The sequence below is a fragment of the Zonotrichia leucophrys genome, chromosome Z, assembly GCF_028769735.1.
Source record: "Zonotrichia leucophrys gambelii isolate GWCS_2022_RI chromosome Z, RI_Zleu_2.0, whole genome shotgun sequence".
NCBI classification, from domain to species: Eukaryota; Metazoa; Chordata; class Aves; order Passeriformes; family Passerellidae; genus Zonotrichia; species Zonotrichia leucophrys.
Genome location: NC_088200.1, coordinates 17,870,115 through 17,895,151, shown reverse-complemented (window position 1 = coordinate 17,895,151; position 25,037 = coordinate 17,870,115). Strand labels below are relative to the sequence as shown.

The 25,037-nt window shown below is 39.8% G+C and overlaps 1 long non-coding RNA gene across 1 annotated transcript in view; it reads right to left on the bottom strand.

The window, feature by feature from the left end:
* LOC135459641 (uncharacterized) overlaps window positions 1-25,037 on the bottom strand; it is a 40,383-nt gene that overhangs the window by 5,867 nt on the left and 9,479 nt on the right. The gene's annotated exons all lie outside the window — the stretch shown is intronic.

The following is a 25,037-nucleotide window of genomic DNA, read 5'->3' as shown; positions in this document are numbered from 1 at the left end:
GTATTTTCTGATGGCAGTCTTTATTTGTCACTGTTCATTGCATTGTTGTCCCATTTAGTCAAAATTTGCTGACTTAGTGCCTTATATATAATATCATGCTCTATCTTCCTTAATTAATGTGTAATGAGGCTTTTCCCTAGCCATCATCTCAGTAGCAATAAGTAAGTAAGTACGTAAGTCACTCACTCACAAAAAAAAAAAAAAAAACAACCAAGAAAAAAATAACCTGACCCAAAACCAAACCAAAAGAAAACATAAAGCCCCCACATGGGTTGGCATCAAAACAGTTTGATAACTGGGTGGATATAATTGGGATGTATTAGGAATAAGGTATGAGTGTTTGGAGTGAAGCTATGTGAATGGAGAGCACTGAAAAACTTATGCTGAGTAATATTTACAGAGATAAAACCTATGAAATCAACAAAGAAGTCCAAAGTAAATAGGTTGAGATGAGTCCTATTTTTGTCATAAATTATAAAATAAATTAGCAGAAAAGACTGTAATTTATTTTATTTATTTTTTCATCACACTGTATACTGAAAAATAAGCTGAAACTTGGTGTTGCAGTCAATACTGTACCTACAAAACCACCCAAACTGGAACTAAAATGTTCCATGAAAGATCCTTTGCAGAGAAGCAAACAGAAGATTTGAAATATTTTTCAGGTATGGTTGGGGGTCCTCAGCAGTGCAGAGAGAGCTAAGACAGAGTTGAGCTACAGGCTGTGGAAAGTGCCTGCAGAATGCCATGCCAGCATAGAAAAGCTTTTTTTCTCCTGACCTTGGGGGAAGGAGATGCGATGTGGCAGATGTCCTGCGCAGAGAGGAGCCTGCTGGAAGCTGCCAGACACCTGAACAGTGCATGATCACCGAATATAAGGACATTAAGAAAGTGTGTTGCTGACATGGCAATGTGTGATAGGTCACTTAGTGAAAGATACTGTATAAGGAAATACTGTGCTTGAAGAAGTGGATAAAACCATTTTTTCGCTTGTCTGAAAAAATGTCTCAGTATCCCTGCTGGTCTGAGTCCCTGCCTTGGTTGTTACACAGCATAGTTATAATAACTGTGTTATTTCAAAAGAAAATGTGATGATTTATAGTTGTACCACAGTCCAATACTCTCTGACTGGGTCCTTTTAGATATTCCACAGAAGGAAGGCTGTATTTAATGTAAAATTTATTTATTTGAAGATAATGTTACATGGGATTTCTGTTTTACTAGATAAATGAAATGAAACAATGAAATAAAATGTACTGAAAACACAATAAAAATGTTGGTTAATAACTCCATACATTATTCCATGCTGCATTGTGGTACATTTGTGGGTACAATTGCCTTTTCCCATCTCCTGTGAGCCTTCTTCCATATTAGGCTTTTATTTGTCAGTAACCAGTAACTGTACAGCTGGTACTGCAATTTTATTTTCCTACTGCTCTCTCTCACATTTTCTGGGAGGAAAAAAGGCAATGAGAATAGAATGCACAACTCAGGCCTGCAACTTACCAACAGGAGAAAGAGAGAGAAAAGGAGGTAAAATGGAAAGACTATATTCTTTAGTAATATGTATTTCAGCGGAATTTAGTTTAAGTAAGGCTGTTCCCCGTGTTTTGTGTTCAAGGACTGTTGTGTTGGTTCAGATCATGGGCCAAAGACTTGCCTTGAGTAGTGTCCTGCAAAGACTGCTCTCTAAGTTTTGCTACAAGGTAATGCATCTGCTGGTATTCCTTCTCAGGAATCAGTAATTTTATGACATCTCAAGCCAAGTGATCACATTCATTAGTCCCCATGGACTTTTGTTCCACTAATTCACCTAATCATTTTTTTTTCAAATTAATTTGTACTTTTGGTGTTAATGACCTTCTGTGGAAATTAATTTCCCAGTCTGATGTTAAGCACACTGTGAAAAAGCATATCCCCTTCAAAAAAAGGCCAGGAAAATGTTGCCTGCTCATTTCAGTGGGAGCCTGCCAGGTTGTTTTGGTGCTAAAATGAGTAATGAATAGTCTATACTTGCCTTCTCTTTACCATACCTGATTCTGCAGGGATGTAAATAGTATTGCTCTTATCCTTCCTTCATTTTTCAGGTTTTACAGTTCCTTTTCCTCTAAAAATAATGGCATAACTTCAGCCATAATTGTTAATCTTCTCTGCATTTTTGCGCTTCAGTATTTTGAAAAAGGCTTAAAATGCACCTAGTGTTCAAGATGTGGCAGTACAATAGTGATATTTTCTGGTCTATTCTTCCCTAACATTTCCTAGATTTTTGGACTGAACCGCTCACCATTCCTGACAAAATTGTGCTATAACGAGTAGTTCTCAGCTGACAAACCAGAGTCCCAGGTACTTTTCCTTTTGTTCATCATTGTGCATTTTTCATTTCGGCATGTCCTCTATCCCACTGTCTCCTCGCGACCTAATTTCTAGAAACATCTGCAGGGATCTTAGTTTTGTCTTTGGAAACTTTTCAAGCAGCAGCCACCTTAATCCCTGTACTGGGTGCAAGTGCCCAGGTGCTGGTGGCGAGTGGCTTCAGAGCCACGTCCGAAAGGGGAGAGTGAGACTGCTGTGTGCTGTTTCAGTTGGCACCAGTGTGTTGCAGCTTGAATTGCTGCTAGTAAGGTCCAGGGTAAAGAAACAAAAAGGGCCTTTGCATAATATTCACAGATGTTTAATTCAGCTGTGGTGAGATCTTCAGGTCCCAGACATCCACACATTCGGAGTGCAGCTATTCAGAGGGTCCAGCTCTCTCCCTCCAGGGGCCCCCGGGGCTGACCTTGGTCCTCGGGCGGTACAAAGGTGAGGCCCAATCAGGGAAAAGGGAGGGAGTGGCTCAGGAGCACCTATGTTCAGGCATAGGAATAGGGAAAGGAGCAAATGGGGTGTAACTTAGGCGAAGCCCCTCCAGGGCCTCCACACCAGTGGATCCCTTTTTAGGCCATGTCTGAATCCTTCAGCCAGAGCAGTCATGCCTTTGTGCAAAAATATTTAAGGACGCGAAAGGAACAGTGAGGAAACAGAGGAGGAGGAAAGAAAGCAGGAGTGAGAAACAATGGTGGGATCACTGTGGTAACAGAAGAAGGAGGTGCTTCCCCAAAGAGACTGTAGCTTCCAGAGGACCCACAACAGCATGGAGAAAAACTATGAAAATAAGGAGCAGTAGTGAAGACAATCCTGACCTCAAACACTGTGCCAGTCAACAGCCTCATTGTAGGGAAAATGTGTAGCCTGTGATGCTATCAGGAGCCAGGAATCTGCAGTGAAAGTGAGCATGGGAGTGTGGGGGAGCTGTTTTTCTCCATATGTGTTTTTTGCTTTGTTTTTTTTGCCCTAAATGATCTTACTCACTTTTGAGAGAGGATTTTGAAATACCAGAGACAGGTGGCTTAGCAACCAGGAAACACCCTGTTGTGAAAAATTGCATTTTCAGCTTTATTATGACTCCTAATCTGTTGTTAATAAGAGAATTATTTATCCATCTTTTTATCCTAAGAAAGTGTGCTGGGGTGACTTTATGCTGGTATTCCCATCATCTGTCTTTTTGCTCAGAAATGGGTCCTGCGGCTTTAAGCTTGACCCACAAAGAGAGAGACAGGGGAGCGGTGGAATATTTTCGTAGTTTGTATTCAAGACATAGAGAGATAAAGAGTGCAGCGCTCTCCAAGTTCTCGGCTTTTGCAGAGGGAGAGACAGGGAGATTTTCTTGGCTTTTTTTCACTGGTTTTCCTCATTAGCTATGGTGAGGAAGGTTTTCCCAGGACTGTGTCTGTTTTTCTGGAAGTGTTCGGCTTCTCTCCAGTCCGGAACATCAGGACAATTGCCTGGGGGCGTCCTCCAAGATGCTCTGTGGCCTGGACACTGGGTCCGAGCCTGGGGGGATTGAGAGAGGCTGAAGAGACTGACACATACTCACAGAGGACTCTCGGAACTACAGGACTCTCTCTGAATTTGCCATCTCTTCAGAGCAATGGTCTTATGCCATCTGTTTCATTGTTTACTATGATTCTTTTTTTTCCCATGCTTGTGAATACTTTGCTTGTTAAACAAACAGGTTTTTTACACTTTTCTCCAAGGAGATTTTTCTCCCGACCGGTTGGGGGAGGAGCCGCTGGAATTCATTTTTTAGAGACCCCTTAAGGAAATTTCCGTCTAAATTTTGTTCCAAAGCAGGACAGAAAAGCCGCTGGAATTCATTTTTTAGAGACCCCTTAAGGAAATTTCCGTCTAAATTTTGTTCCAAAGCAGGACAGAAAGGTAAGTTTTTCTTAACTGTCTTTAGTGATGGATATGTTAAAATTGGCTTTATTATGGGAATAGCACATTATTCTGCTTTTGCTTTATTGCAACCATTTATATTTTTTTGTTATAATTTCAAACCACTTCCCTAGTAAATAAACCAGAGTCAACAATTCTCTACAATACTCTGAAAGGCCTTTTTAAGTTTGGTGAAATATAGCTTTGTTTCTGATCTTATGCTGAGGCTTCAGGAAACTAGAAATTATGGCTACTAATTTTGCAGTTCCATGTTTGAGTTTCTTTCTTACTTTTGACTCTTCCACTTTGGATGCTGAGAATTTTTTACTGTGTATTTCATTGAATAGATTGATTTCATTAATTTCATTAATTTGATGGCACTGATTAGATGTTCTTTTTAGGATAATATATTAGAGTCTTTCCTCAGAAAAATGGTTCCAAGGTGAGAACTTGTGAGGCAGCTCTCTAGATGATTCCCGTGCAGAAGAGATTTTAGATATCCTATCCCTTCATTCTGATGCCAGTGCGTTTTGTCCATTTAGCAGTCCCTTCTCTAATGCAGTATAATGTCAGTGTGAGAAACACTAAGTTAGACCGCGTACCATGAAACATCCAAGAATGCAAAAATGTCTGTCAGCAGCACACTTTGCAGGTCACAGCCCATCCTTGGTTATGTGGTTGATCAGTTCTTTTTTTTCACTATAAAGCTGGGGAAACATGTTCTGCACTCCTGATTTCCACAGTTTTTAGCTTTCAAGAAAAGAAATGTAGTCCTGCATTCTTTGAAGGACAGAGATGAAAAATCCTACTCTTTGTCCATGGAGAAATAATAGTGATGTTTTCAAAAACGTACAAGCACAGAGCTTGCTAGATGCCCCACTACACAAAGATAACAGGTAAGCCTAAAATAAAATGATCCCATGGTCTGGGCTCAAATTACTGGCTCAGAGTGTTGGAGTACACCTGATATTTTAAAGTGGACCTGAACTTGCTGACTGATTTATCAAATCTGCCTAAATCTAATCAGACAGGCCTAAAGAGAGTGGTAAGCACCATTCCCAGTGACTCTATATTTATCAAAAAGAAGTGTAGCAGTCTTACACCCAGCCCAGGCTTCTCTATGCATGCAGAGTTGGTAAGGCAGGTAAACCCAAAAAAAATTAAATGAGAAAGGGGCAACTAAAACAATCTGGCATGAATAAACCTGCTCTAGAACTTTATATTAAATTCACAAGGCAGGCTTACAGAGAAGTGTCAATACTAAATTGTCATTTACTACATTCAGATCAGGATCCTTTACCATCTAAATAGGAGATGGAGACCATCTGCTCTTCGTGTGCACAATACATACACAGTGTATGTACTTTTAAAAGATCTTAGAACCTAGTAATGACTTCATTTTACCTGAAGAGCACATTATTTACATACAAAAGCTACATTGAAAACAAGCAGTTGATGTAAAGGTACTCCAGCTAGAACCCACAATAAAAAATTACTAGTTCTGCTGTGGACTCTGTTAAAAACTCTAAGAATCAAAATTGTAAGAAGATAAGAACATCCATGATATTAAATAAAGGATTATCCTTATTTGTGAGGAATCAGAGAAAAGTATTTACAGTGTTAACTTTTAAGATAGTCATAAAATAATATTTGGTACACTAGTGCTTCAAAAAACATAAGCAAATCTCTTGTCCATATATAAGGTCACATCTGGTCTGTTTCTAGCTTGAAAGATATGTGACTTGGTGATTATCTGAACATGTATATACAAAATTACATATTAATTTATATGTGTATAGATACACATTGCTTCTTCATTCTACCCCCCCCCCCAAAAAAAAAAGGTACTGGATCCAAAATGAAAAAAGATACCTCATGACTATGACTCCTTGCAGTCATTTAAAGGGAGAAGAAATGGCTATCTTTTTATGGATCTGCAATTTTGGACAAATGCTTTCTTTTTTCAGTTTGAATTTAGGCATGCTAATTTAACCCATAAATTGCAAGGGAAAACATTCTTCTTTCAGTAAAAGCTTTGAGTGATTATCTTAAACCCAGCTAGCTTTGAGTTGCTTCATATAAAGGAATCTTACTTTTGAAGCTGTCACCATGCTTTCAGATTCCAAAAACAAGGCAGGTAAGACCATCATTTCTTGCAGAATTATGATATATGCAGGAATTTCCTAAAGTAAGTTTAAACATTCCCCCTGGTTAAAAAGCTGACATCATTCTCACTCCAATACTACCCATTTTTAGCATTAAATAATGCTTTAATTTTTTTGTAAAGCTCATTACAATCTCCCAGGCTATGCTCAAACTTGATTCCATTCTTTTTCTAAAAGGAGGACAATTTTACCATTTTCTATTTTATTACTTCCTTGCTGATTTTCACATCTTCACAAGTTAAATTTTAAAGCAGTGATTCCAAAGCTTACAGAAAACAAAGCTGAAGAAATTAAGCCTTACTCAGAGCTGAAAAAAAAAATCAGTTTACTTAAAGACGAGAATTTACTGACCAATTTAGTTAAAGACAGATAAAGATATTTAGTTAAAATTATTTAAAAGTACAAGAAGAAAAGGAAAGTAGCAATTCATCTTAAATTAGAATAGATCCTTTTTGAAAAAAAAAATATGCAAAGTAACAAAATTTAATACAAAAAGGCTTTTAATAATATTTTTAAATAAAATAATTTCAAAGTAAAGCATAGTAACTACTTTCTTACTAAATCAGCCATTATTTCAATATCTGAAGCCTAAGCAAATTAAAACATTGGATTGTATTGTTCCACTAAATATAAAGCAATGCTTTACACTGACGAATTTGCTTAAGTGTGATGGCATATCTCTCTGTCTATTTTAAAAGTAGATTAAAGCCATTTTCAGTGTTCCGGTGCTGAATCATAGACCACTTCAGGAAGGTAATGATGTATATAAAATAAATGCACTGTTATAATGGCTATTAATGTATTATCATACATTAATCCAAGTAGGCTATTATGTCCATCTTAGTTTTAATGTGTGACCCACTAAACTTCTTTTTCAGAACTATACCACCTATTTTGATGTAAGCTGTCAATGTAATGTTAGTAGAAAAACACCTTAAAATAAGTTGAAAACAAAACCCAAATACAATTACAATGCGTTTCAAGTCTCCTGTAAGAAGAGTTTTGGAATCTGTCTGCTTGGAAAGTTTTAAATTTAAATAGAGATAAATTCAGAGAATTATCATGGAGCAGATTCCTTGAGGGAAAGCATTGTTTTGGGCAGCATTTTCTAGATAACATTGCATAGTGTAGGGTAAACTATGGCAGCAGTCCATTGAAAGGTGTCTTTCATGCTTAATTTGACATTTGAGAAATTGTCCTCTGCTGATCAATTGTTAACTGAGATCTATAGGTCTAGCAGACAGAAACATTTTTCCACTGAGCATCCTTTCCTGGTGTAATCCTTCCTGAGAAGCATCTAAAGAAGCTGTAATTACAGTAAAAGTGTTCATTTAAATAACTGTCCAAAATGATGATTCTGAGCCTGGTCTCTTGATCATTCTTGGACAGGCTTTGCCTCCTTCAGTGGAGCCTCTGAGAGCCTCTGGGCTGGGAAAACTGAGCTTTGCTTAAAGACAACCTCATCCAACAATGGCTGAATTTATTTGAAGTAGATCAGTTTCAGTAACAGAAATCCCACAAGAGCCACCCAAGAGAGGTGACCAATACGTTAATCAGAAGTTATTTGTGATTCATATACCATAAATGTATCTTCAGCCATTCTTTCATAGAACAGAGGGAGAACTGTAATTTTATGTGGTGCTTTGTAGTTTGATTTTGATAGTGAAGTACCAACTTTCACACAACACTTCCTATTTAAAGACCTCACTCTGATAGTGACATCTGGACTGAATTTCCTCCTTCCCTTGAGGAGATGAAAAGGAAAATCCTGGTGTTTGCAACAATGCTCTGACAGTGTTACTCTGAAAAAAATCTTTGAAACTGTCATCACACAGAAATTTTTATACCAAAGTGAAAAGAGGATGTGGCCAAAAGCCTCAAAGGAGCTCAGTATTGTCTAGGGCGCACATAAGTTTTTACTTTGATACCTTCACTTTGCCTAAAATTTCCACTTCTGCAAATTTTCCTGGATTTGGTTGTATTGTTGGTGACTTGAACTGAACATTTCACATAGTGATAAGTGGGTTTCTTATGTATGAAACATTCTGGGTACATTTTAGCTTCACTTCTTGTCACCGAGAATGAGGCCTTTGCCGGGGATGAGCCATTTATCAGTGAGGGGAGACTCAGTGTAGCAGATAGGGCCTGGCGTTCGGAAGATCTCGTGATGTTACGGGAAGACAGGGCCCCTGCCCCCTTAGATAAGAAAATTAACATAGGAATGTAGCCCCCTAAACCGGATTCCAGTAACTTTCCACTTGCCCAGGTAACTTTCCATCCCCTACTAACCATAGATGGTAAAGACAGACCCCCACCTGACGTAGAAGCCCCCTAGACTATAAAACCCCACGGGAAGAGAGAATAAAGGCCTTTGATCCTCCACCATATTGGTGTCCGCGTGTTTCTTAGGCCCGAGCGACCCTGGGGAAATGGGTCGCCGTGCTGTTTCCTGAAACCAGGCCGCCTGCCTTGTATCAGAAGGCAACATTCTGGTGCCGAAAACCCGGGAAGCCGATCAGCGCCCGGGGAACGGGGATTCGCCTGGACAGGAAGCAGCGGCTGCCAGCGGCCGGTTCTGACTGCAGCGTGGGGAGACGTCCCCGGACCAGCAAGGAACATGGAATCCTATGCAAAGGTCGTATCAGATATGCATGCACAGTTTAGGATAGAATGTAAAATTAAGTGTGAGCTCAGGAATTCTAATCTTGCTATTGCAAGGCTCCTAGAGCTCGGGACGATCGAACGTCCGGTAAATATATTATATTCGGAAGTGCAGGAGAAGCGCACTGCCGCCTTAGCAGAGGATACTAAGTCCTCAGGCAGTGGTAAAAGCCTCAAAGCGTGGGGGAAAGGAGAAGAGGCCCTACGCAAGGCATTAGAAGAACAGGAGACGTGGAAAGTCGCGCATATACGTTTATTTCTTGCAGTAAAGCGGGGGGCGGGGGCCGCGACGCACACAGTGTCTGAGAGCGATCGGATTGAATGCGGGAATATGCCGGGGCCGGGAGCGTTCCACCCCTTCCCGAGCCTGAGCCCAGACCCCCCAGAGCCCCCAGGGGACCCCCCGGAGCCCCCATGGGACCCCCCGACCCTCTCGTGGAGCCCGCCGGGTCCCAGCCCCCCCGCGGAACCTCCCGAAAAATCCGCGGTTTCTCTATGCGTCCCTTCCCCGCCGGCCACCAGTCCAGCGCGGCAGGCAGAGCGGCACGCGCAGTTCTTCTACCGGGGACAGGCAGAGGGGGCGCGGAGTGCGGCCAGATTGTCAGACCCCGCCGGGACCGGCGGGGACTCGCCGCCGCCGTATGGGTTTGAAGATGGCGCCGAACCACATGGCAAGGGCGGAAGGGAAGAGGCGGGGGGCGGAGATGCAGTCAGTCTGCTTGACAACACATGCACGGGCGAGGGGAGAGAAGGGGCGGCCCCTGCAGTGGAGCGGGAGACCAATCAGAGCGTTCTATTCAAATTAGGTCCTTATAGGGCAAGGACCTCTCCCAGCAGCAGGCGGGGGGAGCGCAGGGAGAAGGAACGGCACCACCCCCGAAGGGAGGAGCTGGGTCGGACCGAGCCTGGCTGGGATTCGGAAACCGAGAGAGCAGAATTAATACGGTTTCGAGCGAAACCGAATAAAGCTTTAAACAATATCGGGAAACGGTCGCAACACGGGCTCACCGATTGGGGAAAAGTAAAAGCAACGTGTAGAAGCCAAACACTGGCAGCCTCCATGAACGCTTTCCCGGTGGGGGTTGCCGGAGCGCAGGGAAACCAACGGGGGGCATATACCCCAGTTAACCCAGGGGAAGTCAAAGCGATTTCAGAAAGAGGGGTCGATTCAGCTGTAGTACCCACGTTTGTGGACGACCTTTCTAACAATAATGATCTGCTCACTTTTGATATTACGCGAATAAGCCGCATGCTTTTTGATGGGGCAGGGCGGATTCTATTTAAACAGGGGTGGCGGGACGACCACGTTAGCCCAGGCTTCTGGGGAAAGGCAGCAACTCAGCGAGCTGTCCCCAGCCGGCACAGCTTTCCCTGGCAGCATCCTTGCTCCGAGCACGCCCGAGAGGGATTGTAGGAGCTGCGGGAAGACACCCCGATGCAGCGGCCCAGCCACAGCAACCCCCAGGGGGGCAGGACACCCTCGTGCCCTGTGCCCTCACAGGGAGCGGTCAATTTTGCATCCCCGCTTACGGTGCAATGGCAGAGCGGTCGGACCAAACAAAGTGATTAAAAGCGTGCCGAAAGGGAAAAACGCAACCTACCCTAAAACCCTACCCACTAGAGTTAGCAAAGTCCCAACCGGCCATGCGGAGGTCTTTCAGACAGACCACGCAGCCAGATCGGACTCAGACCCAATACTTCGTATGTTAGAAGCTACCTTTATATCCCTGAATGAATCCAACCCTAACCTAACCGAATCCTGCTGGCTTTGCTACGATGTCAAACCTCCCTTTTATGAAGGAATTGCTTTAAACACTCCCTTCAGTTACTCCACAGCCGATGCCCCTCACCAGTGCAGATGGGAAACCCCTCGCAAAGGGATCACCCTGAGCCAGGTCACAGGCCAGGGCAGATGCTTTGGCAATGCAACACTAGCTAGGCGGAGAGGCAACGTCTGCACCAAAGTTGTCAAGCCTAACAGGAAAAACAATAAGTGGGTAGTCCCATGCGCACCTGGGATGTGGGTTTGCCAGCGATCTGGAGTGAGTCCCTGTGTGTCTCTTGCCAAATTTGATTACTCTAACGACTTTTGTGTCCAAGTTCTGATTGTTCCTAGGGTCCTGTACCACTCAGACGAAGAGGTGTACCACCTTTTTGAGGAACCCAGCCGGCTCCACAAAAGAGAAATAATAACAGGTGTAACTATCGCAATGCTGCTCGGTTTAGGAGCGGCGGGAACGGCAACAGGTGTCTCAGCCCTAGCGACACAGCACCAAGGACTGTCCCAGCTGCAAATGACCATCGACGAGGACCTGCAAAGGATCGAGAAATCCATCTCCTTCCTGGAGAAGTCAGTCTCCTCTCTCTCGGAAGTGGTCTTGCAGAACAGGCGAGGTCTGGACCTCCTGTTCATGCAGCAAGGAGGCCTGTGTGCCGCCTTGAGAGAGGAGTGCTGCTTCTATGCAGACCACACAGGAGTCGTGAGAGACTCCATGGCAGAACTCCGAAACAGACTGGCTCAGAGGCAGAAGGACAGAGAAGCCCAACAGGGCTGGTTCGAGTCCTGGTTCAATCAATCACCATGGCTAACCACTCTGATTTCTACCCTAATAGGTCCACTGGCATTGCTACTTCTAGCGGTTACCTTCGGACCTTGCCTGCTGAACAAGCTGGTCTCATTCGTTCAGGCCCGCCTGGAACGAGCCAACATCCTGTTCATTGGGCGGCGAATCCAACCAGGGAACACTGCCAGCCACAAGTTCTAACCTTGACTGGCGAAAGCTTACTCAGATTTACCAAACCCCATTTTCCTTATCGAACTACAACCTTATACCTCATTTCAGTGTATGATTACCTCATTCATTTGTGAAAAAGGGGGGGGAGATGTAGCAGGTAGGGCCTGGCGTTCGGAAGATCTCGTGATGTTACGGGAAGACAGGGCCCCTGCCCCCTTAGATAAGAAAATTAACATAGGAATGTAGCCCCCTAAACCGGATTCCAGTAACTTTCCACTTGCCCAGGTAACTTTCCATCCCCTACTAACCATAGATGGTAAAGACAGACCCCCACCTGACGTAGAAGCCCCCTAGACTGTAAAACCCCACGGGAAGAGAGAATAAAGGCCTTTGATCCTCCACCATATTGGTGTCCGCGTGTTTCTTAGGCCCGAGCGACCCTGGGGAAATGGGTCGCCGTGCTGTTTCCTGAAACCAGGCCGCCTGCCTTGTATCAGAAGGCAACAACTCAGACACTCAATATGAGTGATAAGCAAAATTCCGTTTATTGAAGAGAGCATCAGACACTTATACAGCGAGTAATAAGCTTATGAATATTCTGTAAGCTAAGCAATCTATTGGTTAAGCTATACTATCAACTCTTCCTCATTCCTTTGGGGTTACATCTCTCTTTTCTCATGTCTCTTTCACTGTTTGTTATCCTACCACAGCTAGGCCCAAGGACACTGCTATCTGTGCAGGTGCAGGACTTGGAATTAGCCATGGTTTTGTACTTTTCCATTTTCTAGCAGCTAAATTCCCAACAACTTCTGACCCTGAACAGGTTTTGTCTCACTGAAGTCTATGAAATGCACTAGACTTAAAAGTGGCAAGTATTAGGCAGATTTTGATGCTCAGTTGTCAATAAATTGTAAATAAGAGAATTTCTACTGCTCAGTCTGGAGATAGAAACCACGGACATGAATGACCTTTGGTTGTAGAACAGTTGTAGAACAGCTTCCGAAGTTGTTCTTATGGAAGAGCTTAATACATTTAAATTGAACTTAAAGTTCTACATTAAAATATTTGGTTATCAAGCTTGATAATACTGCAGTTCCACAAGGTAGGCAAACCGCTCTTGGAATGTTTTTTCAAGGTCCAAAGTTAATTTTAAAAAAAGATTAACAGGCAGACTTTACCTTATTTTATATTGAAGATTCACATTGTATTCCATCTGGTTCATGGTTTCCACTAAGGAAAAATCTCTAGTGAGCCAAACACACAATGAATGACAAACGAATAACTAAGGTAAATAGTTTGTCAATTATATTAACTTTTGTTTGGCTTTTTTTTCCTTTTATAAAAAGGTTGAACTCTAGTTCATATTTTCAAACTTTCTAACTTCAAATGCTTTTAAACTAATGTTTGGTTTAACCCCAGTCAGCAATCAAATACCACACAGCCACTCATCTGCTTGCCCTCAGTGAGGAGGGGAGTCAGAAGATGAAAAGCATGATAATAAAACAAATAAAATTAATAACAACAACAGCAACAATTGAAACAACAATAATAACAATTGTAATGATAAGAAATGAAGAGAGGGAGGAATAAAACCCCAGAGAAAGAAGTGATTCACAATACAGTTGCTCCACATGCACTCAATTATGCCCAGCCCAACCCTGGGCAGTGCTCGCCCTCTCTCAGCCAACTGCCCCTAGTTTATGTGCTGGGCATGATGTTAGGAATGACCCATTCAGGTCACCCGATCTGGCCATGCTCCCTCCCAGCTTGTTGTGTAGCTCCTCATTGGCAGAGCACTGATAAGTCCTTAACTTAGAGTAAGCATTGCTTAGCAAGAGCCAAAACATCAGTTCATTATCAACATCACCTCACACTGAATCCAAAGAACAACACCTCACCAGCTACTGGGAAGAAAATTTACTCTATCGCAGCTGAGACCAGAACAAGCAACATCCAAGAATTTCTTCCTTGTTAAAATTTTTCCAAGTATTATTTAAATTATAATAAGTTACATTTTATTCCTTGTAGAGCTACACAGACGTGTAATATATTTTTACTCTAATACATCTGTTCAGGTATTCTTAATTTATTTTTTTTCATAGACTTTCAAGTAGAAAGTCTTTTAATTTCTCTGATTGTTTATTTTCCAAAAATTACTACTTGTATAGAATCTATCAGATAATGATACACTAAAAATGTTAATTTAAGAGTTCTCCAAGCCTTTAATTCTCAGGCTTTCTCTAGTAACTGTGCTACTTTGTAAATGCAAAGACATAAATCTGGTATACAAAGAGTATCAGCAGTGCCATGTGGCTGTACTTGTCAGTTGAAACGATAGCTACAGACTATAGCTAGAAAAAAATTGTCCTAGCAATTTCTCTTAGTCTAGTGCTTGCTTAGTTTATAGAGTAGTGAATATATTTATCTAATAAAATTCCTGCTGATTAATGCAGAACTTACCAAGATAATTTTTAATGAAAATTATCACAGGACGAGGACATACTTTTTTTTAACCTAAGTTTTAATATCTTAAAGGAGTATCTTAACTGTCACATTTCTCATTGTATTACTTGAGAGCAGGGGAGGATGTCAATATTTTATGTTTAAAATCCAATTAATTCAGCAATTACTCTTTAATATCTGAAGAATTCTCTGGAAGTGGAAAGCTATTCCTACTTGCAATTTTCCAAGCCAACATCCTCTTTAACAGATTTCCCTCTAATGAGATTTTAATTTTTTTAAATTTTTTTTTTCTTTTCATGTTTCATTATGGTATTAGAAGCAGATTTTTATTTCACAAAGGCAAGATTTTCTATATGCATTAAAACTATACATGCATGGAGAGTGAGATGTGCTTAGCCACTTATAGTCTTTCATTATTTCTTTTCTAGTTTTAAGCCCATTGACCAATCAGCAAGTGTATATTGTCTTGGTAACACAATACTACTAACTGAAGAGACCACCACTTAGAAAACAGCTAGGGCCCAAACTTAATTGTTGGAAGATTTAAGCAGCAGAATGAAAAGCTTATGCTAGGATTAAATTGCTGAAGACCAAAAATGTAAATGAGAACCAATCAAGTTTCCTCTCACCATTACCTCTTCATAAATATAAAGAAATTATCTAGTTATTTAGCACTATTGGTTTAGGAAGGCTAAATGCAAACTTATACATTTGGGTCTTGGGCAGAATCTTGGAATGCTTGTTTCCTTGCTGTGTCACAGACTTTTGCAGAAGTCAGTTCCTCCAAAGACAATTTATTTGGCTGTCACTGATCACAATATCAAACATCAGTTTCATAGAAACAGCGATGAATTGCAAAACACCATGATGGTGCATAGTGGTGTTAAATCTGCCACAGATTGGCTGGTGCATGAATGGCAGGGTTGGGGGGGGCAGTGGAACACTGGTGAAGCATGTATAAATGTTAGGAAAAAAGGATTTTTTGGTTTTACACCTCAGATTGATCAGAACATATGAAGAACTATACATGTCCACACTCCTGAATTAAACTTTAAGATCAGGAAAGAAGGCAAAGTAATTGTATTCAACATCACAACACAGCATGATTTTCCATTTTGAGGAACATGCAACTGGGGAACATATTTAGAAACATACCCTCCCCCCCCCTCCAAAAAAAAGCTCTGTGTAAAATTGCATCTATGAAACTAGTGAATTAACCTCACGTCTAAAAAGGCAACACACAAGCTTTAGCATGCATTTTCAAGCAGGGACTGTTAGGAGTCCTAAACACAGCACTGTTTATTTTTGTTCAGTTAAAAGGCTAGTAACAAAAGTCACCTGCAGCTGAAGCAATTGTACTGTACCAGCTGTGGTGTCTCTGGGAACTGTGACAAAATCCATCCACCCTGCCTCTGTTTCCCTGTGTGATAGCCCAGATCTTCTGGGAAGATTGTCAGATTCTCAAAACAAAATGCTGCAAGGAGCTAACTGATTCTCCTGAGAGGAAAAGTGAATAATCATTTGTTATAGTAACTTACCTCTTTTATCAAATTATAATATTTATAATTAAAATAAACATTTATTCCTTCTTGGCTCTACTTTCAACAACCTCCTTATTGGTCTGTCCTTAGCTGCAACAGACTAACTCAAAATGTCCATCTTCCTCTTATCAAAAAATAAATCTTTAACCAAATCTGGCTAGGACTGTTGTCTGATATGAAATCTCAAGAACTGAATATTTGGTTCAATTAATTGGAAAACAATGGTGTCGTTTCCTTTCTATGATTATAGGTGTTTCTGTAATTCCAGGGACAATTCTCTGTGGGGGAGGAAATTTTGCACCATTGTGTGCTGTTAAAAAGTGACTAATAATAGTAGTGTTCCAATTAGTGTTCTGCTCCTATATATTTAAGGATATGCTGGAAGCTCACTTGCTACAGTAGTTAACTAGTTACCAGATGACCATTACTGAGGCCAGTTGCCACAGAGCAACCTCTGTCCACACTGTTAAACTCCTTAAAAAGCTGCCACAGCTGCCCCCTAGACTTGTTGTCCTACCCCACACTAACTTTTAATGCATACACTTAAAGATGAGAGAAAGCCCTAATTGACACAGACCCCCAAAAACAAAAAAAAAAAGAAATATAAACTAGAAGAAATAATGGCAGTGTTTCTCTAATTACTTAGTAGTAGATAGGATTGAATTCAATTGCCGAGGAGTTTACCTTCTCCGTATTGTACAATACAATATAACTGTATTGTCTTCTGTATTTTAAACCCTGCTACATCTCCCCAAGAAGATCTGCCTGCTTTGGAGAGAATACATTTTCAAATTTTATGGGTCTAAATTGTAATGCATGAGCATTTCTTCATGTACATCAGACCCTTTAATGCGCACATGGCAGCACCTAAATTAGATTTGTTCTCTGAAAGGTAATGCCTGAAGGTTTTTCCTTTGAGAGGTAATGCCTTAAATACCTTTATGATATCTTTCATATTCTCAATGACTAATTAAATCCTTTATGTTTTGCAGTGTCAGAGATTACAGACCCTCTAAGAAATGATTTAACATCATCTTCTAGGATAAAGAAGCTGTCACTAATGCTTGTTGTCTCAGTAAGCAGTCCAAAATAACTTTGTAAACAAATAATGAAATAGTGGTCATTTTTGTTCTTCAGAACTTCTGTCTCTTCTGCTTCACAGAAGCAGCTGGAGCTGTAGGACAACAGGAAATAAAAAAACTGCCAGTATCAGCACAGCAGCTGCTGGCATTCTACAAGTTTTCTAGGAGTACCTGTTAGAAGAAAATTTTCTGAAGGCAGCAAAAGAGAAGAACAGAATTTATTGCTACTCTTAGGACTGAAAGAAGAACTTGGGTATACTTTAAATGAGGATTTCTACATTGAATTGACTGGTGGTTGTTCGCTACAAATGCACTCTGTAGGTACCAGAAGCAATGATAAACTGTAACCAGGATAAAGTAGACCAAGTAGCTAGTATGGGCAACTGAGTAGCTGCTGAAAAATGTACCCGTCTTTTTGTACCTCTCACCAGACTGAAGCTCAGACTTCACGTTTGTACTGCATACTTGCAGAATTCAGGGTTTTAACTCAAGTAATTGCCTACTTATAAGAAGACAAAGTTCTTAGCTGTGACAGTTTCCTACCATCTATAAGATTATAGACGGGAATAATCTTTGCCCCTGGAACATGGGAATGACCTTGGTCCATGTGTATTCTGAAAGACAGTGCTGCAACTGGGTTATGGTTACCAGATGCATCAACATTTCTTGGGAAATAACAGTGAGCAGCTTTAAGTAAAGGGTTTGATTTTTGTGTTAGTACCAAGTCAAAGCTAACATTATACATATGATGATCTCCCCTCTAGTATTAGCTACAACCCATATCTCATACAATAGTGGAAAAGGACTTTTACATTTTACATTTATATTGTTGCAAAATTGAGTGGATATTTTATATATTACACAAAAATATATTAAAACTACTTTTGGCACCTATGCCCTACGATAAAGATAATTTGAATTCCAGAAGGGAAACAAACTCCTCTGTGGGAACAGATATATAGTAATTAATGAACTATGTCAGGGTTCATGTCAAGTAACAGAAATTGCTAACAGATGAATAGAGAAATTTTATCTTAAAATTAAAATGTGTAATCCTAACTGCCATCTAATAGGACTTTGTTCATAACCAGAAGTCTACATATTCCAGCAATCAGAAGACCAGATGAATAATCCTTAAACTTGTTCTTTGGCTTCCAGGCAGGTGTCACACTGCAATCTATCAGAGAAAAACACTAATAAGCTCTGAATAAGTCAATAAATACAGAACCAGATTGGCAAGAGTATACTTATTCTCACTTCACCATCCTTCATATATACTTCATTCAAAATTATTTGTGTAAATGGTGTAAAAAAGCTGTAAAGTATTTACATAAGTGCTATAAAAAGGTTGTAAAAAAGGCTCTAAAAAGAATTCTTGAAATCATACTGAAAGAATTGAAATGGGCTATATTTTGTGTTGCCCTCTTATTCATGAGCCATATTAACCATCTGTCACATATGCAATACTGAGCAGGCCAATACCATCCTAAAGTCACAAGAACTGATTTTCAATATCTAAGAAAAGAAACAGAATAGCAAAAACAATCATAACTTGTCACTGAGTACAAAATATCCCATCCACGTTAACAAGCAGCTCTGAGTTGGATGTAGGAACTGATGATGTAATGATTATAGTATCAATAACAACTGTAACTTAAACTGGGTATCACTTGACAAAGAATCTAAAAATAATAAAGAAATTACATGGGAGAAAGAAAGCTAAAAATCTACACTAGTCCATGGGATAAATTTTCCTACATAATTTGCAGCTTTAAGGCTAAATAGAGCACATTTCTTTAATATAAAAACTAAAATTAGTCCCTTCTGCCTTTTCTCTACTTTTTAGAGTAAATAGCAGATAAATATATGTATATACATCTCCTTTTCATCATCAACACCAGACATGGGATACACAGGACATATGCCTAATTTTATGAATTTTTAAGAACTGAAGATTGAATGAAAACATTCCAAAATATTTGCATCTCAGAGAATTCTTGTTGTCAGAATACCATTCAAATGTATTTATTTAGATTTTCACCTTATCTTTCACATTGTTCTGCTATAAAGTGACATGTCTATTTCTTCTGTCATATTGGAATTTATGCATTTCAAGCTTAGTCTTAATTGGTTTTATTTTGGTTGTGGTTATACTGTGAACTCAGTTCCTCTTCCTGGTTGCTAACACCACTATGTAGATATCCAGATATTGAATTTAATAAGACCAAATGTGGGAGAAGGGGACAGGGAAGATGGGGCGGGAGCGCACTGGGATGATTCTAACATCAATCATCTGTAGCCCACTCCTTCCCTTCTGGAAAATTCCCCGTTCCCCACTGCCCCATTGGACCTCACCCCAAGACGACCCTCTCCCCACATTCCTGTAGATGCACCCCCGATCACCCTACCTTGTCTCCTCCTCTGCGCCCTTTCCCCAACAAGCACAATTTCCCCAGTGGTTGAATTGTAGCCCTGACCCCACCTACCCTCTTCCCTTTATATACCCCGGTCCCACCCCCGGTTCGGCCGCCAGCTCACCCCAACACCGGCTCCCTTCAACTGCGGTTGCATCCCTGCTTTCCTTCCCTCCTTAAACCCTCAGACCATCTGCTAATAAACCCAGTTGGATCTGCATCAATGACTTCAGCCTTCTCCCTGGTTGTGCTGTTTGATATATATCCAGGACTGTGCGCGCAGTGGAAGAGGTGGAGCCGCTCCTACAGGACCCACGAAGGAGTGATTTGCCCACACCCACACAGGACGTTCCTCCGCGAGGGGGACCACAACCAAAGCCTGCTTCCGTTCAGTTGCATCATTGGTACTCTAGATGGAAACTCTAGTTCTTGTAACAGTCAGCAATACACAAGTGGACTGTCCATTACAATATTTCTCCACAACTGCCAAGTGTTTGCAAGCTTCTAGGAATCTGGTATAAAGTTTGTATCTTAAGGGATAAAAAAAAACAATGAAAGGAAACAGATGAAATCTTAGCAAAATGGTTTCTAACCCAAATATACTTAATTGATAGAGCACAAAATAATACCTATTCTTTTGAGATCAAATGCATTAATTAACATATTTACAGCTCTGTCTGGCCCTGGCATAGCAGAGCAATTTCCAATGACCTGTATCTGTGCAGTCCCCGATTTGGCAACTGAAGCCAATGGTCCAGGCATCCTTATTGGGGGGTAACATTTCTTAAAATAGACCATTTTTGTTAGATACACAGCTGCCTTAATGAAGGATGATTGTTGTATTACAGGAAGGCAGAAAGGTTCAGCAAAATAATAGCATGAGATGGTGAAGTTGATGTCAGTTTAATTTAGACATTATTTGTGATATGTAAATAATGTTGAGTAGTAATTTAAATCAATTACTAACAAAATGAGGGTTTTTTTCTGCACTGTAGTGGATAGACATACTCAGTCTAGTCTATAATTTAACATATTAGGTACCACACACTGCTCTCTTAGATGGCTCATCTGTTTCTGAGATAGGGATGTTCCATTTCCAGCTCTACAGTGTAACATTATAATAACACCACTGAGAATTAAGTTTTCTTTTTGACTGTTGCAACTTCAACTGTTGAAGGTCCTAAATTACACTAAAATATAATAATTTAATTGGTATTTTGTCTTTGAGTAAGATTCCTGTATAGCATTTTCCAGAAAAAGCACAAATCTTTGTTGAAAATTTAGTTTGGGAACTCTGCCAGGGTTGGATATTAAAGCAGCTGTGCTGGCAAAGTAAGACTTCAATGATCACCTAGACCTAAGCTTTCTACCACCTCTCTGGAAAAAGTTGTTGTCTGAAAGGTTCTTTTATCTCATACACTTTGATTTAGAACACTTATACGTTATTGAAATCAGGGACCAGTTTAATTTCGAGGAGTGTTTAACAAAATCCATCAATATTCCTGTTTCATTATATAGCAATTAATTTCATTTATCTTTCCAGATAACTTGAAAATCAAGGAAAATTTTGTTTGGTTTGCACACTTCTTTTTCTTTTTGGATCAGGGTGGGGGAGGATAAAAAAAATTTCGTTAAAAACCTGTGTTAGCTACTGGAAGCTAAGGGGATTAGTTCTTACATGCATATGAATGTCATAGTTAGTGATATATTCCTTAAATATTGGTATTCCTACCTTTCTACAGGAAAGATATCTTTTTAGAGAGGAAAAAAAAAAAAAAGAAGTCTTTATTAGAACTGCATCTATGTTTTTTCAATTTCTATATGTCCTGGTTCCAAACAAAATTGAAAAGTCTAGTTTCATCAGGAGAAAAATATCAGACAATCTGAAAATTACCCAACCTTTTAAAATTGCCTTTCTATTCTTTTGTTATAAAAGAAAAAATATTAAATAACTGGCAAATATGTCAGTTAACCTTTGACAAGTAAGTCTGCTTTTTCACAGAGAAAGCAAAATTGCTACACAGGACTTCTGCTAATAGACAGTTTTCTCCAGTATTTTTACTTCTGTACCAAAAAAATGCTTCTATCAATATAATGTTGATCGAGTGAGTGACCAGTACAAGCAGATGTAGCAAACTTCATCACAAAAAAGTTTGAGCTGTCTGGTTATGCCAAGATAAATCTGCTAAACAAGCAAGCAAACCCACCACACCAACACAGGAGTCACAGAACATGTGAGACCCTACAGAGCCATTGCTCCTTTGCTGGAAAAGCAATGAGTGTGGTGTGCCCTCCCTCACCAATAAAGAGCTATTTCTCATCAACCACAAGTCCAGCTTTAATACCATGAGAGACTAATTTGCTCTAGCTCTCATATTTTTTATAGCACCCCAATTTAATCACATCATCAGCTCATTAAACATCCAAAGACTTCTGAAAATTTGTGTGCAAGAGGCTTTGAAGCCTCAGTCTTGTTCTCAAAACTAATTAATTTATTTGAAATATAAGTTCCTTTGCCATGAAATAAGGTAGAACGACTGACATGAACTAGTGAGAGGAAAATTAGAACAATTGTCTGAAAGTTTGGTGTCATATTTCATCATGTTTTTTAAAAAATAAGTGGGATACCTGTATAAATGATAGGATTTGTGAGTTTAGAGAGGGAATGAATCCTCAAAATTCATGATACTCCTTGTTTCTACTTATTGGACTGCAAGCCTCTCTGAGTTCCTCAGAGACAGAGATGAATGCAGGGGTTGAATTAAAGACTTTAGAGAAATTGAAGGCTTCACAGAGATATGAAGTAGAAATGTAGGTTTAAATTTTAAGTAAGTGGAAGTGGTAGAAGTGAAAGTTATACAGTAAGTTCGTTCCAGACATAACAAAAATCCAACAGAACTTTGCTTGAGCCTCTGGAACAGATAGAACTACATGCGTAAATAGATAGACCTATTCACATAAATAGATAAACATATATATGTAAATTTTAAGTATTAAAACAGATCGTATATTTACATAAATAGATAATAATATAAACATGTTTTTTAGGTAAAAATTGACATTACTTTCATACTACTTAAACGCATTAGAATCAAGTTTAGATTGGTTTAGAAACAATGGGTTTAGAGTCATGTTTTTAGCTGATTGGATGTTTCATGAATAAAATGCCCTGTAATGGAGTGCAAGAAATAACAAGCATAACAACAAGAAGAAGAGGAAGAAAGAACAAGAAGAAGAAGAAAAGAAAGAAGAAGAAAAGGCTATGGTCCCTGCTGTTGCTGCTCAGAACATTGGACTCTACGCCAGGGAACAATTGTAGCTGCTGCTGCTGCTGTTCATGCATGGAACCTGGGACTCTATAACAGAGAGCAGCCTTGCAGCAGCAACTTCTGTTTGGAACTCTATGCCAGAAATATTTTGCATGGACTTTAATAACTTGAATTCCTTGCCTTCGAGACTGATGTATTTATGCAATAAACAACTTTACTACAACCAACAACTGCTCATGTCTCTTTGAAGACCCGAGGCCCAAAACAAGCTTGACCCTACTCATGTAGGTTCCCCGAGTTCCTGTCAAAACATTTTGTTTTTCTCTCCCAAATAGAATATGCAGGTATTTTACATTTTAAAAACTACAATTAGATTCACCTCTGATTCTCTCAGTTTGAAATGTTAATATGTATATTTCTCAGGTATGACACCTCTTTACCCTATTTAAAAAGCTTATGTTTTTGCACACATATAAAAGACTGAAACAATTAAAACTAAAATTAAAATATCTACCTGCAATCTGTGTCCTTAAATACTCCCACAATTGTTACCCAATCACACTCTGCATAGTGCTTGGTACTACTCCTCCAGCTCGCTTACTGCTGTACATTGCAATAAATGCAAAGATAATGGTCTATCACAGCAGAAAATCATGAGTACATAAGAATTACTTTGAGGCACTGGTGGGATAAATCATCCATGAGGTTTAGTTGTGTAAGTGATTTTTGTTGTGCCTTATATCTTGCTCAGACTGTCTAAATAGATACACAAAGATACAGACTTTACAAAGTTAAGTAGAAACATGAATGTATAATGATTGGCACATAATTATTTTAAAATCTGCATGTTTTCAATCCTCATTATGCTAATGAGATTTTTTAGGCTGAGAAACCAAGTAAAAATGAGAAATTAACTGGTCCAAATTTGATGTTGCTTGCTCTGATGACATTGCCTTGGCCTCCCATCGAGTTGCTCTTTCATTCTTCCTTCTTAACAGAATGGGGTTTGAAAATAAGATGGAAAAAGTTCATGGGTTATTATAAAAAAATGGAGATCCCTTACCAATTGCCATCTTGGGCAAAACAGTCTCAACTTAGGGAGTATTAATTTACGAATATTGATATTTAAAATTTAATGGCTAGAAACAAAGACAAAAGCTAAAACTCCTTTCATCACTCTCTCACTTTTCCCCAGACCTAACTCCTTCTCTCTGTTTTTTTTCTATTGAAGAACACAGATGGGTGGGTAGTCAGGACTGAGGTGAGTCCATAACAATTCTTCCCTGCTACTCCTTCCACCTCATACTTTTTCCCCGTTCCTGAGTGGGTCGCACCATAAGCTGCAGTTTCTTTCATGAAATACTCACCTTCTGCTCCAGTGTAGTCATCCATGGGCTGTAGATGACAAATTGCTTTAATATGATCCTCCCAAACTGCACGATAATCTGTGCCCCAGAATCTGGAGCACCTTCACCTTGGTGAAGACAAGGCTATTTCTCATAGATGCCTTTCTCACTCCTTTCACTCTTACGCAGTGTTTTACCATCTCTTTAATGTGTTTTCCAAGAGGGACCAGCATCTTGGCTGAGGGGCTTAGCTGTGCTTGGTAGTCCTGGAGAAGGCTCAACCAGATCTATCTGGTTCTGGACAGCCCCAGCTCCTGCCAGTACATGGGCACCTACATCAGGAACAGGAACATAATTCCACTATTCCTGTCTTTACAATAGGGAAGCAAAATGATGAAAATCTGTAGCAGGAGAAAGAATTTTGAAAGAACATCTTACTGCTGCTGCCAACAACTCACAAGACAGGATAAATTCACAAAACTTCTTTCTCTAGGAAAGCTTGTAAAGATAGTAGCTCTCACTCTTTAAGTCAAAAATTATTACTCTTAACAAGCACAAATGTGAAGGATCATATATAATTTTTTTCCCTAAATTTCTTAACACCCTGATAATATAGCATTGCCATATGTGAATATCAATCACTCCTCCTTTGGCTACACTGGAGGTTCCCCAACATCATCTGGCTTCCAAACACCATTATTAGATGATTAGGGGTTCTAGAACAAATACAGCATGCATGTAAATGAGTTCCTAGGTAAGTTTCCAAAACTTAGGGTATGCTTCCAAATTTTCTCTGCTGTCAAGCTGCACTATTAAAGACCTAAGAGGTCTCTCCTAAAAATCCTTCCAGAAAGGAAGGATTTTTTTCCTTCCAGAAAGGAAAAATATATAAAGAAGTTAACAAGAGAAAATGTGATGGAATAGGGTGCTCCTGTAGATCCTCATTCAAAGCATAAAATTTCTATGCCATTCTATTAGGAATTAGTATTTACTGGTCAGAACCTGCACATATGAATGTGAGGACATACTCATGAGATACAAACAAATGATAGCCAGAGAGATGTAATTTCCAAAGTAGGAGACAAAAAAACCAAATCTTGCAGATTG